At 43.9% G+C, this 13481-nt stretch overlaps 1 long non-coding RNA gene across 1 annotated transcript in view; it reads left to right on the forward strand.

Annotated features, from left to right (window-relative positions):
- Positions 1-11278, forward strand: part of LOC128330763 (uncharacterized) — a 37731-nt gene extending 26453 nt beyond the window's left edge. The window contains exon 2 of the long non-coding RNA XR_008310244.1: positions 10847-11278. This is a non-coding gene — a long non-coding RNA (uncharacterized LOC128330763). The remainder of the gene's footprint in view (positions 1-10846) is intronic.
- Positions 11279-13481: the final 2203 nt, after the last annotated feature.

Consider the following 13481-nt stretch of genomic DNA (forward strand, 5'->3'; position numbering starts at 1 on the left):
GCACCCTACTTTTCTGGGATCACTGATCATCAGGGGTCCCCTCACCCATGATTCCCTGCGGTGACTGATGTACATACACTGCAATGCTGGTCTAAACCCCAGGAAATTTGAATGAGTGTAAAGATCAATCCCTCCACTTGGGACTGTCTGGACACAGGGAGCAGCCACTGCTCTTCGGGAGTATGAAAGGGTTGTCTGGAGATGGGGGGGGTCACATTGTACAAGTTCTATTATTTACCAGAGATAACAGGAGGCCCACACAAGTGGGGGGCCCTTAATTTGGATGGCCTACCTCCTGAGAGCACAGTTCCAACAGAGGCGTAAAGCTCACTGAGCCTCTGGTCCTCAGGGTGGACTGGCCCTCTCATGAGAGGGCTAATCCCCAAGTGGCAAACTGAAATGTGGGCAGGACTGTGCTTCAATGTTTTGCCCAGGTCTGCCATTGCAAAGCATCCTTTGTCACAGTGGTCCAGATCCCAGGATCCTTTGCCCTCCCTCATATACATATACCCGCCTAGGAAGTCATCATGACCCCTTCCCGAAATAACAGATAAATAGTGCCTCCTGCATCCCCCCCATTGCCAGTAATTGTGCTTGTGCAATACTGTTCTGCTGTGGGGCTCTTATGAGGGATTTAAATGCCCTTTCCCTGCTGAAGGGAGGCGGTCCATTCCAAAAAGGCACGATAGTGCTTGGCATGCCCCCTTGAAGATAATAAGAACAAGAACAGCCCTGCTGGATCACTGGAAGCCTACAGACAGGAGTCTGTAGGCATGCCCTCTCTCCTGCGGTTACTCTCCTGCAACTGGTACTCAGAGGCATCCTGCCTTTGAGGCTGGAGGTGGCCTATAGCCCTCCAACTAGTAGCTGTTGATAGACCTCTCCTCCATTAGGTTATCCAAACCCCTCTTAAAGCCATCCAGCTTGTTGGCTGTCACCACATCTTGTAGCAGAGAATTCCACAAGTTGATTATGCGTTGTGTGAAAAAATATTTTCGTTTGCTGGTCCTAGATTTCCTGGCAATCAATTTCATGGGACAACCCCTGGTTCTAGTGTTATGTAAGAGGGAGAAGAATTTCTCTCTATCCACTTTCTCCACACCATGCATGATTTTGTAGACCTCCCCGCAGTCATCTTTTTTCTAAACTAAATAGACCAGTTGTTGTAGCCTTGCCTCATAAGCAAGGTACTATAGGCTAGGCTTGTGCGTTTTGTTTGTTTTTCTGTTTTGTTTTTGGCCCAGATCCAAAACACCCCTGTTTTGTTCTTTGTTTGAAATCAGCCAATCCGAAACACCCCAATTTTGTTCTTTGTTCGAAATTGCAAAATCCGTAACGTTTTGGATTTTGAAAAATGGCCCCAGGGGAAAACTAGTGGGTGGGGGTGGTAGTGCCCAACAGGTGGAAACTACCACCCAAATTTCAGAGGAATTGGGCAAAGGGCTGATTTTTGGTGAAGTTTTGAAGTATAGGGTTTTTCCCATAGGGAAGAATGGAGGTTTCAGCAAAAGTATAGCTTCATGTTGGGGGGGAAAGGGGTGGCCCAAAGCAGAGTAGGGTGGGTGGTAGTGCCCAGTGGGGGCAAGGAAGCTGCCAGAATTATTTCAAAGGAATTGGGCAGAGGGCTGATTTTTAAAGATGTAATGGAGTTTGTGTGTCTGTAAAGTTCTTCCCCATAGGGAATGATGGACCTCCATCATTCCTGCCCCATAACTGCACTTGGGGGGCACCAGGGTGGCCCAGAGCGAGTGGTGGTGTAGAGCACATAGGGTGCCAACCACCCCCATGGGTTGCTAACCCATGGGGTACTGGGTTCTGTTGTTTCTGAGATGTTTGAGTGTAGATTCAGATTCTCTGGTAGCATATGAGAGTGGATTCATGGTTTGTCATTGAAAATCTCATATGCTACCAGAGAATCTATACTCAGAACACCTCAGAAACAACATAACCCAGCACCCCATGGGTTAGCACCCTGTGTGCACTACACCACCACTCGCTCCCGGCTACCCTAGTGCCCCCCAGGTGGAGTTATGGGTCTTCTGAAACCTCCTTTATTCCCTGAGGGGGGGGGGGTAACCTTAAAGAAGTGTAAAGTTCAACAATTCCTAAGAAATCAGCCCTTTGCCCTATTCCTTTGGAATAGGGCAAGTGGCAGGCACCCCTTGGAGCACTGCCACCCAACCCACTATTTTGCCCCTCAGGCCCCCTTTCTGTCCCGAATCTGCTCCAAAGACATGTCAACTTCAGACATTCTTTAAAAAATCAGCCCTTTTCTCAATTCCTTTGGAATCTGGGTGGCAGCAGGCACCCATTGGGGCACTACCACCTGAACCACTCTTCTGCCCCCTTTCTGCCCCAAATCCACCCCAAATAACATCAACATCACACATTAACAACAGCAGAGCTTTGGAAAAAATCAGGCAGATTTCCAAAGGTCATACACATACACATCCCCCCCCGCCCAAAATGCAATTGATCTATACACAACAGTGTGAAACAACAACAATGAAATGCACACTGCCCCACTGGGCAATGAGGGTAAAATTTACCCTCATATTTGCTTAAAAGGAATAAGGAGGCAGTTGCCAGCAGATCAGCCCATGCTTTCGCTGGCCAGTCTGTGGGCTGGAAATTCAAACAGATGTCAAAACTCAAAATGGAGACTGAAGGAGAAAGACTTTTTGCGATTGCAAAATGGAGTTCCAAAACAGCCGAAACAACAAAACATTTTGTATCCGAAACAGGGACGTTTTGTTTTGTCTACAAAATTTTCTGTTTTGAGCATTGGGTGTTTTGTTTTGGCTACAAAACAGCCGAAACGGCCTGTTTTGTGCACAAAACGTTTTGTATCCAAAACGAAACGCACATCCCTACTATAGGCCCTTGATCATCTTGGTTGCCCTCTTCTGCACCTTTTCTAGTTCTACAATGTTCTTTTTTAGACGTTGTGACCAGAATTTTATGCAGTAATCCAGGAGTGGCTGCACCATCGTTATAATATTAGCAGTTTTATTTTCAGTCCCGTTCCTAATGATCCCTAGCACAGAATTGGCCTTTTTAACAGCTGCCACACATTGAGTCGACACTTTCAATGAGCTGTCCACCACAACCCCAAGATCCCTCTCCTGGTCAGTCACTGACAGCTCAGATCCCATCAGCGTATACAAGTTGGGGGTTTTCATCCCAATGTGCATCACTTTACACTTGCCAACGTTTAACCTCATTTAACCTCATCAGAGAGCGCCTTCTTTTACATGATCCTCACCGCACGTTAAGGTCAGCTGGGGAGGTCTGTCTCCAGTTGTCACTGGTTCGTTTGGTGACGACTCAGAGGCGGGCCTTCTCTGTAGCTGCTCCTGGACTGTGGAATGCACTTCCAGCGGAAATTTGTAATCTTGATTCTTTGCTGTCCTTCAAGAGAGCCCTTAAAACCTATCTGTTTGGCCTGGCCTTTCAGGGTTTTTAATCAGTTTTAATTGTTTTAATACCTGGTTTTCAGGGTTTTAATTGTTTTGATAGTTTAATTGTTTTTTAAGTTGTTTTAAATTGGTATTTATATTTGTATCTCTGTTTTAATTGTTTTTAATGTTTTCTGTTTTAATTGTAAACCGCCCTGAGCCATTTCGGAAGGGCGGTATATAAATCAAATAAATAAATAAATAAATAATAAAATTTGCCATTTTTTTGCCCACTCACCCAGTTTGGAGATATCCTTTTTGGGTTTCTCTACCTGAAATAGTCCAATGGCTGCCACCCTACAGACGTTCTGACATTTTCCCCACAGTCTAGGGCTGGACAAACATCTGTGATGCGATTCACGATTACAAAAATTAACCTCAGCTTTGTCTACCCACAGTTTGCCTTTATGTGCAAATGGGGCCACAGGGTGAAATCCCACACTTAAACAACTTTTTAAGCAGCATAGAATTAGTGTAAGACCCCCTTCAGCTGGCAGATTGGGATGTTCCATTATCTTTATGCCAGCAAAAGAATGACACTACATCAGATAACTGCTACACCAGCATATCTGAAATACTGGTGCCACCAGCTGGTGGAATCCCAAAAATGAGACAGAGATTTGGGATTTCCCTGGGAGGGGTGAATCCTATGCACCCTCAAATCCTATACCCTCTCCAGACAAACCACCAATGGCATACCATTACACCAACCAGGGGTGGAGACACCATTGTGCCAACAGGTTCAAAGAACCACGGCCACAAATGGAAAGGGCTGCCAAAGCCCTCAGGGGTGTGTGACGGGGTCTGGAAGAGTCCTGAGCTAACACCCCACACCCGGGCTGACAGCCTTTATTTCCCTTTCTTTCTCTCCAGCGAGGGAGAGAAAGGGAAATAGATGTTGTCAGGCAGCAAGCTTCACCTGAAATTACAGGGGAGAGCTCGCTCACACTCTCCAGAGTTTGAGGCCACCAGTTCCTTGCCAAGAGGGAGGTGAAAAGTTCAAGGTGACTATGATCCCATAGTCTGGTACTGCGAATACATCTTATAGATGCACCTCTTGGGCTACCCCTGATGGCGCAGTGGTAAAAGAGCCCCTGGTGGCGCAGTGGTAAAACTGCCGCCCTGTAACCAGAAGGTTACAAGTTCGATCCTGACCAGGGGCTCAAGGTTGACTCAGCCTTCCATCCTTCCGAGGTCGGTAAAATGAGTACCCAGAATGTTGGGGGCAATATGCTAAATCATTGTAAACCGCTTAGAGAGCTCCGGCTATAAAGCAGTATATAAATGTAAGTGCTATTGCTATTGCTATTCCTACCCCCCAAACATGGCTTTCTGGCAAAACATTAGCCTTGGACTTTTTATTGTTGTGGCATGCAGAAAGACGTACAGTGATTAAACAATGATAGAGTGAGCTTGGAAGTGTGATTTGCTTGTGAAGCTTATTTTACGTGGTCCATTTAGTGCCAAAGTATTTTACTGTAGCTAGACTTTTGTTGTAACCCATGATACATCTTCTGCCAGCTAATTGCTCTGTTATAGCTTTTCGAGTCATTCCATGTTCCAGGTTAGGACTGTAATTATTAGAGGTGACCTGGGGGGGAAATGTATTTTTTGCTTTCTTTTAACAATTCATCAGGAATACCTGATTGCTAGGATTTATTTTGGTTTTTTTTTACCTTCTCCCCCTGCCCACCCTTTAATAAGACTTTTGGGCTACTTGCTTTTTAGTTAAGAAATACCACATTTTTCTTCTCTGGAAAAGGCATTAATGGGTGATAGGGATGCACTTTAAACACTTTTTTAAAAAGTGGAGGTGAAAACAAAGACGCCCAACCACAGTATTTGAGCAGTATTTGACCAGCACCTTGAATTGAGTTTGGAAATAGATAAGGCAACTAACAGAAATAAAACAAGTAGTTGTTACTTGTAAAAGTGGCCCTTGATATTCATGGGAGTTCCATTCTGGCATATAACTGTGGATAACAAATCTCTGGAGAATGAAAATTTACGTCAATAGGGAATTAGGTTCCAAGAAAATGACTGAAAAATCATCGAAAAGACAGGGTAAAAGCAGAAATAAAGATGGAGCATAGCATTCTACCTTGGCCACCTCAGCTCTCCCACTCTTCAGCTCCTCCAGCAATGCTCCCCCAGCTTCTCCAGTAATATGTAATCATGATTTTTCCGCAGCCCACTGTTGAAGTCCAGCACTTAGCAGCACACTTGGCCTGTGGTTGGCCAAAGAGGCAGCACAGATTTAAATCCAATTCAAGTACACACACAGAAGTGTGAGAATGAAGGAGTGAGAGCAGAATCAATTTTAAACAGATAATTGGTTTTAATTATCCATTGAAAATGTATTCTCCTCTGGTTTCCACACTCTCCTTCAATTTAAATTGAATTTTTAATTGCAATTTAATTACTATAGTACTGTAATTATCAAAATTAATTTTTTTAATTTGCAATTTTTAATTGAAAATAAAATTTCCTAAACATAAAAATTCTTAAAAGTGATAATTAGCTTCTTAGGAGGGCTGCACAATACTGCAGGAGGCTCCACAAAAATGGCTCCAAGAAGCTCCACAGGAATGGCCCAAAAATGACTTCCAAAGGCTCCAGAGAAATGGCTCCAAAAAGCCTCCAACAGCTCCAGAACAATTCCTGAAGGCTCCCAATGGCTCCCTAAGGATGCCACCGCAAATGGCTTTTAGAAGCAAAAAACCCACATCTAAATATGCAAACCAAAGCACTCCACTGTCCTCTCCAAACTCAGTGCTTCTTTGCCCAATTATTAAGGGTCATGGAGTTACATGCTCTATCTGGGCAGCCTCAGATGAAAGTTTGGTAGTGGCATTTTAGAGCAACTGACGTAGCTGAGGAGCAGCCCTTCAAATAGTAGGTTACAGTAGTCTCAGTGATCCTTACAATAGCCGCATAAAGTAAGCCACTGTAATTATCAGGCAGTACAAAGAGATAATATCAGAATGTCTATCTACTGACTTCATAGCTGAGATTAGATCTGAATTCGGAGTTTCCCAGTGCACATCCTTAGCCACTAGACTACAGAGAATATGAGCTCCAGTACAGACTGCTTGTACTGAAGTTTGTACTTATAACTCTTTACATAGCTCTCACACCCCAAAAAAATCCACTAAAGTCAGTGAGGAATTTGCCAACAGAAGCTTGCAGATTAGTGCTCTAGATTCTCAGAATGATCTATATTACTGTGCCTAGAATCTGATAGGTGTTTTGAGGACTGAGTGTAATGTTGAAATTCACTCATCCAGAAGTGTATGTTGTTGTTAAGTTCAAGATTAGCAACTTGCTGCATATAGATTCTCTTTTTGTGTTTGTGGCCAGAACTTTCCGACCATGAACAGGGCCATTCCAAGTGTTCTGAACTTGGAACAGAATGCCCTTCAAATCAAGGGCTTGTTCTGAGCTCAGAATGGAAAAACCCTGTTCTGAGTTGGAACATTCCAAGTGCCATTTTGGTGTCCAAATGACACTCCTCTGGCCTCTGCGCATATGCAGCATCCATTTGCATGGTCAGTACCACCACGCAAATGGCTGCTGCACATGCGCAGAGGCCAGAATAAGATTCCAAAATGGTGCTCAGAACGTTCAGACTTGGAACAGGTTCATTCCATTGGAACAATTGGCTTGACCAGCTGTTCCAATTGAATGATCTGGGGCATTTGCGTTCTGTTCTGAGCTAGGAACAGAACACAAATGCTGTTTTGTGCACAGCCCTAGTTTGGTAGGGTAAAGAAGAAATAATCAGGTCGCATTTTGTTGTGTTTTGGTTGCCACTTAAATGAGCACAAGCAGCTCCCATGCCTGAACCACAGTTTCTGACTGGGTTGCAGTGTTAAATTTCCTGACTCTAATATGCTGGCAAGATATCTAAAGACTTGTTAGACAAAATTTTGGAACCTCTGCCCAAACAACTATCCTATAATGGCTTCACACATCCTTATTAGTAGTAGAGGTACATACCTGCTGTTAAAAGCCATGTGCTTTTGTTTACAAACAAATGCACTTGGCTGGAGGATGACATCATAGTGACATCACAGGGGGTGGGGCGTGCAGCTGTCAAAATATGCTGACGTCACTGGAAATATGTCACCAGATATGCGTCATTGGAAATACGTCAGCGGAAATGGTCAGAGGAGACCCCCACATGGCCAGAAAGGGTCAGAAGTAGGGGAACGCCCTCACCCCAGGTCACCACCTTCCACTCCTACCCCCATGCCTAATACAGCACTCTGCTTTGCAGCAAGTCTCATGGCTGTTCTAGATGAGAGAGTTACCGCTACACAGATAAAAGAAGGTGCGAAAAAACTGTACAGGGATCTTGGGTGGGGTGAGCAAAAAGAAGTGTCTTTTGCAGATGTGAAAACCATAGAGGCTCACATGAAAGTCAATGTTGTGGTTGTGCAATGGGATACTTCAGGATGGTGTGTTTTAAAAACTCCTGAACAGAAATACCGCAAAACCTGTTTTCTGTTACTTCATGATGCTCACTATTATGGGGTTAAGAACATCAAAGGTATTTTTAGCTCCAGAAATTTTTGTTATGTCTGTTACACACCCTATGCACACCGCCATGACTGTTTGATGAAGTGCCACCGCTGTTTGGACACTGGGTGTGTGAAACGTGTGCGGCAAATAATCATATGCCCCAAATGCAAGATCACAAGAATGTCTAGGAAGGCATAAGAAGCTTTCTGCAATGGGGCGGGTAGAATGCATCCCACGTGAACCATGTGATAAGTGCTTCTGTTATGTTGAGGTGGATCATGAAGATGAACGCCCCTGTACAGGAAAACAGTGCCGTGTATGCTAGGACTACCTTTGCCCTGGGGAAGAACATGACTGTTACATTCCACATTTACTGTACCCCGAGCTATCAGTAAAATATGTGTTTTATGACTGCGAATGCAGGCAGGAGGATGGGGTCCACCTGCCAAACTATATTTATGCCAGGGCTTTTGAAGGAGAGATGGTGGAAACTGTTAAAGCATATCAAGAGAAACAGAAAGGCTGGAAAAAGTGGGGCCCCCAAGGGGAATATTGAGAATTTAAGGGGGACTCATGTTTGAATGAATTTGTAATAAAATTTATATCGGACAGTAGCTTTATGGGGTCCCACTTTATAGCCCATAATTTGAGAAGCTATGACGGAATCCTCATCTTGAGAGAGCTAATCAAAGAAGGTCTCGATATAGATCTGCTCACTCGGGGGGGGGGGACTACTATGTATAAAAGTTAAAAATAATGACATACAATTTATAGATTCCCTATGCCATCTACCCATGGCACTAGCAAAGCTGCCCAAAGCTATGGGTTTTCAGGGGTGTAAGGGTTATTTCCCACATTTCTTTAATAAAAAAAGAAAATGAGAGGTATATTGGGAATATGCCAGAACCCATGTACTATGGTGTGGACACCATGAAACCTGCAGATAGGGTAGAATTCATGAAGTGGTATGAGGAAAACAAAACAAAGACGTTTGACATGCAGAAGGAATTGGCCTATTACTGTCAGAAAGTTGTAGACATCTTGATGCAGGCCTGTACAAAATATAGACATGAATTGGTTGAGATGACATGGGATGTAGTTGATAAACTTAAGGGGAAGAAAACTGTCAGGGTGCTGGTGGGTATCAACCCCTTTCAATACCCTACACTTGCTAGTGTGTGTTTAAGAATGTACCATTACAAGTTTCTGAAGGATAAAGAGATTGCCAAACCGGCCCTAGATAATTACCATAATCACTGCAAAAGATTCTCAACTCGGTCCATTTAGTGGTTGGAATACGTGTCCCACAGGGAAAACATACATATTCAGCATGCTCTGAAAGGGGGTGAGTTTAAGGTTGATATTCCTCAGGAGCTGCAGGAGGCATCAGGGGGTGTTAAGGCATATTATTTAGATGGCTATTCTGTGAATGGGGGAAAGAAACTTGCCTTTTGAATTTAACGGGTGTTTCTATCATGGGTGTCTAACCTGTTATCCCGCACACAGACAACACCCTATGTTGCCGGAAAACCTATGGTTTTCTCAACAATGCTAGTGAGAGGAAAGCAGATGTCTTAAAAACGATTGGGGTTTGAAGTCCACTGTATATGGGAGCATGAGTGGACTGATATGGTCACGGGGGATCAGAAGGTGATAGATTTTCTGAAGCAGCGGGAGTTTCCAGAAACTCTGGGACCTAGAGATGCGCTGTTTGGGGGCAGCACAGGCTGTGTGCGTCTGTATTATGAGGTGAAGGAGGGAGAACAGATTCATTGCTCAGATTTTACCTCTCACTATCCTTTTATTATGCGAAATCACCAGTTTCCTATAGGCCATCCTGAAGTAATTTATGACGATTTTAGGCCACTCTCTGAGTATTTTGGAATTGCCAAGGTGAAGGTTTACCAAGTACACAGTCTCTTTTTCCCTGTCCTACCTGTCAAGGTGAATGGGAAGCTTATGTTTCCCCTGTGCAGGCTCTGTGCAGACTCACAACAGCTGGAGCACTGTAGCCACAATGATGAGGAAATGGCGCTGGTGGGTACATGGTGCACAGTAGAATTGGAATTTGCTGTGGCTAAGGGTACAGGGTGGCACAGATCTATGAGGTTTGGCATTTTGAAAGCAGGTCTGACAGACTGTTTTCAGAGTACGTCAAAACATTTCTCCGGCCGAAGCAGGAGTCTTCTGGTTACCCCGCAGAGTATGTTAGCAGGGCGGACAGAGAGAGCTACATTGATGAGTATTATAAGAAAGAAGGGGTGTGTTTACGCCCCGAGCTGATTGAAGCCAACCCTGCTAAATGCCAAATAGCCAAGCTTTTTTTTAATTCCCTGTGGGGGAAATTTGCTCAGAGGGCTAACCTCCCTAGGACCTCCATAGTGAAAAAACCTGATGAGCTTTTCCAATACCTCTTTTCAGATAGCTATGAGGTCTCTATGTGTGAATTGATGATGATACATGTTGTGTGTCTTGGAAAGATGCAAAAGGACATATAGTTCCGCCAGGTAACACAAATGTTTTTCTAGAGTGTTTTACAACATCGTATGCATGCCTGCATTTGTACTCTATCATGGAGAAACTAGAGAAATGATGCCTGTACCATGACACAGATTCTGTGATTTATGTGTCTCGTGAGGGGGAGTACAATCCTCCCCTTGGGAACTTTTTAGGGGAGCTGACAAACGAACTGCCGTCAAACCAGTACATAACAGAGTTTGTGAGCACAGGTCCTAAATCTTATGGCTACAAGCTGTCTGGGGGTGCATCCTGTATAAAAGTCAAGGGGATTACTCTGAATGTGTCTATCTATCAAAAGATTAATTTTTCCTGTCTGAAAGATCTGGTTTTTGCCTACGTTTCAGAACACGATCCTGCACGCGAGATTGTGGAAGAGCAGAATGGTATCGTTAGAAATAAGAAGAGGTGGCAGATAGAAACACGGCTTTTGAGGAAGACACAGAGAGTGGTATTTGATAAGCGCGTCATCATTGAGGATTTTAAGACTATACCATACGGGTATTAAAAATGGACGCTCGCTGGCAACACCCCTTCTCTGCCATCCTTGTGGGACCTAGTAACTGTGGTAAAACTTTTTTTCTAAAAAAAAATTCTGGAGAATGCACACAGTGTGCTATCTGTGATGCCTGAAAAAAATCGTGTGGTGTTACTCTTGTTGGCAGCCTTTGTACAAACAAATGCTCTGTAAATACCCTATGATAACTTTTGTAGAAGGTATGCCTGAGAAAATTGATGATGATGAGTTGTTACCCCCAAATAAAATCTGTTTTCTTGTTCTGGATGACCTGATGAGTGCTTCATCTGACAGTCAGCAAACTTAACGCGCTTTCACGGAGTTTGTTCACCACAGGAATCTGAGTGTTTTTCTCATCACACAGAATGTTTTGTACAAAGGGAAATCTGCCCATACCATAAGCCTTAATGCCAAGTATATGGTGCTCTTTTAAAACCTGAGGGATAAATTACAGATCATTAATTTGGCACACCAGATTTTTCCCGGGAATGTCAAGTATTTCACAGAAGCCTACCACGATGCCACACGGGAACCTTATGGTTACTTAGTTGTGGATTTAAACCCTAGAACTCCTGAGGATTATAGGGTCAGAACGGGTCTTTTCCCTCCTGACTGGCCTGTCATATACATCAAGAAAAAACTACAGGGGGGATGCAAAAGGGGGACACACTGATGCTTTCACAGGTATTCCTGTTAACCCACTGCACTGAGACATGTCACTGAGACATGTTTCTCTTCTGCGTGAAGAGAAACCTCGCCCTCTTAAAACTCTTTATTAAAGCCTCACCACGTCAGAGGAAGGCCATACTATGTGCAGCTTCTGATGATTTAATATCACCCATAACCGAGATTGCCCTGAACACCTTAAAAGGGAATATTCCATTGTCTCCACACCAAGTGCGTGTGCTAAGAAAAAAATGCGGATTAATTAAAAAGCTGAGTAACAAGCACGTATCTCTGAGAAAGAAGAAGCTTTTGGTCAAGCAGTCTGGAGGTTTTCTTGCACCGCTGTGAAGCATTGCAGTTCCTTAGATAACAAGCCTTTTAACCAAACAATAATGGAGTATGCGGAAAAGATGTACTTGGTCCCCAAACACCAGCTAGATCTGCTAAAAAGGAACCCTCCTCCTAAGGAGGAAAACATCAGAGCGGCTACAATCTACGCTTTAGACACTGAAATGCAAGGTGTTCTTCAGAGGTCTGACTTAACAGAATATGAAAAGGCTAAACTTTATGACGGTCTACTTCAAAAATATTTAACACATGTGAGGCTAGGTGATACTGAAAATGGAAAACTAAACCTGTTTCTACCACAACCCGAGATGCCTGCTGCTGAAGTTCCACATAGCTCTGACCCCTCCTTTCAGGAGATCTTGGACACTTTACCTGTGCACTCTAGGAACTCGGCAAAGATTTTGTTAAACAAGTTGAGGCAGAATGCTACAGTTACAGCGTGGGATAAGAGAGGTCATTTTGTCTATAAGGGGGCTGCTGTTGAGGGTTCCAACATGGTGGACATGATCAAAGCATTCACCCAAGTTCATGCACTGCGTTCCATACGCTTCCCTAAAGGCTGGGATCTGCTCATGAGCGGTTTGGCAAAGTTAAATGTCCCTACCTCTGTTGCAGGAAACCATACCAGCAGGGAGTTTTTGGAGCATGTGAAGAATCCTACCCCTGCAGCTAGCCCTCTACCATTAACTCCTACACCCATGACTTCTAAAATACCCATGAGAAGACACTGGCTCCAGTTGTAACCTGTTACACACACACATATATATATATTAAAAAGAAACAAAAGTGTCAAATAAATTTTTTCTCTGAAATATATTTTACAGGCTGGTAGTAGCTGCTTTGCGGGTAAGGAAGACACAAGCACACACACACACACACACACACACACACACACACACAGCCTCAAGGCTTACTTTATTGTTCTGTGAAAATCAGTACAGGATCCACACACTTGTGTGTTTTGAAAACAATTTGGGGCATGTCTGGGCATGCATTTCTTTTTCTTAACATACAGCTCAACCATTTGGTCATTTCTTTCTAAATCCCCCAAATACAATTCTTGAATCTGCTTAAATGTTAAACCCCTACCCCTCTGCTGTAGAAAGAACACACAGTGGTAGCCGCAGGTCACAGAATCAGGAGCTTGGAGCTGTCGGGGTTGAAAGACTGTCTTAGAGGCATTTTTTTCTTAAAAAATTCATTACAGCATTGGGAAACCATGGGTGATTTGTGGGGTGTCCATAAGAATAAAAAAAAACTCTCCCTGGTTGTCCTCTGTCAGGTAGATGGCTAGCCGGTACTCTCCCGGGAGGTTATGGGTGTGTGTGTTCACTACAAGACCCACAGGACTTTGTAGCAGTCTCTTTCTAGGTAACCAGTCACTAGGGAAAACTCCAAAGAAAGTCTTTTGGGTGCAGGTGCTTGCAGACAGTACGCGTGTTAACTGTATG

The sequence above is a fragment of the Hemicordylus capensis genome, chromosome 6 (assembly GCF_027244095.1).
Source record: "Hemicordylus capensis ecotype Gifberg chromosome 6, rHemCap1.1.pri, whole genome shotgun sequence".
Lineage (NCBI taxonomy): Eukaryota > Metazoa > Chordata > Lepidosauria > Squamata > Cordylidae > Hemicordylus > Hemicordylus capensis.